This window comes from Haliaeetus leucocephalus, unplaced genomic scaffold (assembly GCF_000737465.1).
Source record: "Haliaeetus leucocephalus isolate CR32 unplaced genomic scaffold, Haliaeetus_leucocephalus-4.0 Scaffold240, whole genome shotgun sequence".
Taxonomy (NCBI): Eukaryota; Metazoa; Chordata; class Aves; order Accipitriformes; family Accipitridae; genus Haliaeetus; species Haliaeetus leucocephalus.
In genome coordinates this window covers 631,903-634,419 of record NW_010972676.1, presented here as the reverse complement: position 1 = coordinate 634,419, position 2,517 = coordinate 631,903, and the positions used below count along the sequence as shown (strand labels likewise).

At 59.4% G+C, this 2,517-nt stretch overlaps 2 protein-coding genes across 5 annotated transcripts in view; one reads left to right on the top strand and one right to left on the bottom strand.

Moving 5' to 3' along the window:
- UGGT1 (UDP-glucose glycoprotein glucosyltransferase 1) overlaps nt 1-366 on the bottom strand; it is a 49,848-nt gene extending 49,482 nt beyond the window's left edge. For all 3 annotated transcript variants that reach the window (XM_010568211.1, XM_010568212.1, XM_010568213.1), the window contains exon 1: nt 76-366. The gene's annotated coding sequence lies outside the window, so the exon portion shown is untranslated. The remainder of the gene's footprint in view (nt 1-75) is intronic.
- Nucleotides 367-2,237: 1,871 nt separating this feature from the next.
- The window catches only part of SAP130 (Sin3A-associated protein, 130kDa), a 22,518-nt gene continuing 22,238 nt past the window's right edge, over nt 2,238-2,517 (top strand). For both annotated transcript variants that reach the window (XM_010568215.1, XM_010568214.1), the window contains exon 1: nt 2,238-2,323. The gene's annotated coding sequence lies outside the window, so the exon portion shown is untranslated. The remainder of the gene's footprint in view (nt 2,324-2,517) is intronic.

The window sequence follows — 2,517 nt, the reverse complement described above, 5'->3', positions numbered from 1 at the left end:
GGTGCCGCCGCCGCGCGCGCCCCCTCGCCCGCTCCCCTGCCCTGTCCCGCGCGCGGGTCGCCGTGGTAACCGCACCTGCGAGCGGCCGCCACGCTCCCTTCCGGCTCGTGCCGCTCCCGCCGCTTCCGGGGACACCGCTTCCGCTGCCGGGCGAGAGGGGCCGCAGCGCCATAGAGTTATAGCGGGGCAGCGCCAGACTGTCATCTGGCTGCCATCTTGGGGGGGGTCTCAGCGGGCGGCCGTTCCGCCCTCTCCTCCCGCCGCTCCGCGCGGGTCTCAGCCCGCGGGTGGGAGGGCCGGGCCGGGCCATCTCATCTCGCCTTCCCTTCAGCGTCCCGTTCCCGGCATCGCCCGTGGCCGCCGGCGCCTGGCGCTGCGCAGCCCGGAGCCCGCCTCAGGCCGAGGCGGGGGCTGGGTCGCCGAGTCCCGCCGCGAAGCGGCGAGGGCGAAGGCGGCGTTACCGCCGTCCTGCGCGTCCGCGGAGCGGGCAGCCCCGGTAAGGCGGCAGGCGGGGCGCGGGCACGTTTCGGGCGAGCCGCCTGTCACCGCCCGAGGCCGGCGGCGAGCGGGACCTGGCTGGAGCCGCCGCGGTTCTTCTACCGCGCTCGCCGGAGCCGGTGGCCGCGAAGAAGCCGCGTTTGGTCCGACCTGCGAGCGGGGGCCCTGGGGGAAGCAGTGCCAGCCTGTCGTGGTGCGGTCGGTGGAGAGCCCCGTCCCCGAGGTATCGACCGTGGCCCAGCCGGCAGCCGCTCCCTGCACCGTGCGGGACGGAGGGAAGTGGTCTGGGTTCGAGCGCTGCTTCGCTGAAATCCCACTGCCATCTGGAGTGGCAGGGTTCTTCCTTGTCGCACACCCCCGCACGTATCGGCACACTGTCAACCGCATGCCAGCGGTGGGCGGGCGTGCCACATCTTAAAACGTGAGACCAGTCGTGTTGGGTCGCTACGGGCCGGTGTGGTCCAAGACTACGTCCCTAGCAAAACCATGGGAGCATGTAGGTAAGAGCGTAAGATCAGGGCAAACAGAGAGCAATGATTTCTCCAGAACGTTTGTGCAGTCTCAGTTTAAGAAGTAGGTAATGCTAGAGGCAAAGGTGGAATCAATGTTTCTTTCCTTAATTGGTCTAGTTGGCAGCCTCTCCTGTTGAAAGGAGTTCCACAACTTAGTTGCACTGTGCAAAGACCAGCTTCTTCCACTCGCTCGTTTGTTTACAGTGTAGATATGAGGGGAAATTGAAAGCACTATATGGCAGATAAAACCAGTTGTTCTTTATTCATCTTCTCTATACTTTTTACAGCTCTCCATCAGAACTCTCTCTGAACTGTCCCCTTTTCCAGCCCAAAGATGCCAACTCCATTTAGCCATTCTTCGTGTGCTCAGTGTCCAATTATTCTTGCCACATCCTCTGAACATTTTGTAACATTACTGTGATCTTTTTGAGCCGTGGGAATGGGGGAGCAGAACTGCTCATCTCATTCCAGAGGTGTTGAGCCAGAATAAAGCTGGGAGTCCAGCCAGGCAAAAGCCCTGATTCTAGTTACTGCTGTCCCTGCCGGGATAACAAGGGTAAGGGCAGTGTCCCAAGAGTCAAGCCACAGTACAGGTCTCAAGTCCTGATCGATGGTCGTCCTGAAGAGCGGTATCCCTCTGAAGCGAACCTAACCACTGTTCATGCCCAAAGCTTCCTCAACAGCTGTTTGCAGGGTTGTTCGCAACACAAACCTGAAGGGTTTTCAAGGAGAAATTAGGGGTTATTTAAATGTGATTCTGTAATTTCAAGGTTTTCTTTCTGGTTTCATTTTAAAATATTACTAAAACTCTGAAAATGACAGTTGTCTATCTGACTTCATCTCTGAGCCTCAAGACTTGGGGTTGCAATGTGCATTGTCACCAAGGTTTGGGGTTGTTTTTAATTTGTTTTTTCCCCTCTGTCCCAGTGAGCAGCAAATATTTATGCCAGAGACAACAGGGATGTTGGAGTCAGGTATTTACTGATGCAATCTGTGTATTTACAAAGGCCCCTTTCCCTGAACACAGCAGGCCCACAGCAGCAAAACTTTTGTCTCCTGCGCGGCCAGCCCCGCGTCAGGCTGGTGGTTACGACCTGCTCAGCTTTTCCTCGGTGCCTCGCACTCTGGGAAGCCTCTTCCTGACTTCAAGGTGCTACTTTGCATACTTAAGTTTAGAAACAAGCAGCGAGAAGCAAACCTCTCACCGAGATGTGTCGGCAGAAGCGTTTCTGTACGGGTATCTGCTGTACCTTGGAGCTGGTGGGGCGCGATGCCCCGTGTGAAGGGCCGGCTCAGGCCTGCGCCGCTCTGAGGTGAGAAGCGGCAGAGATGAGACGCAGGAGGGGGCGCGGGCAGGGCCGGGCGGGCAGCCCCGCCTGCCGCACCAGCTCGGGTGCGGGCAGCGGGGACCAGCAGAAGGCAAGCAGGACGGGGTTTGTCTGGCAGGAGGAGCGGGCAGCGAAGAACTTGGGTGGGGTAGGGGCGGATGCCCGGCGCTGCACCTGCA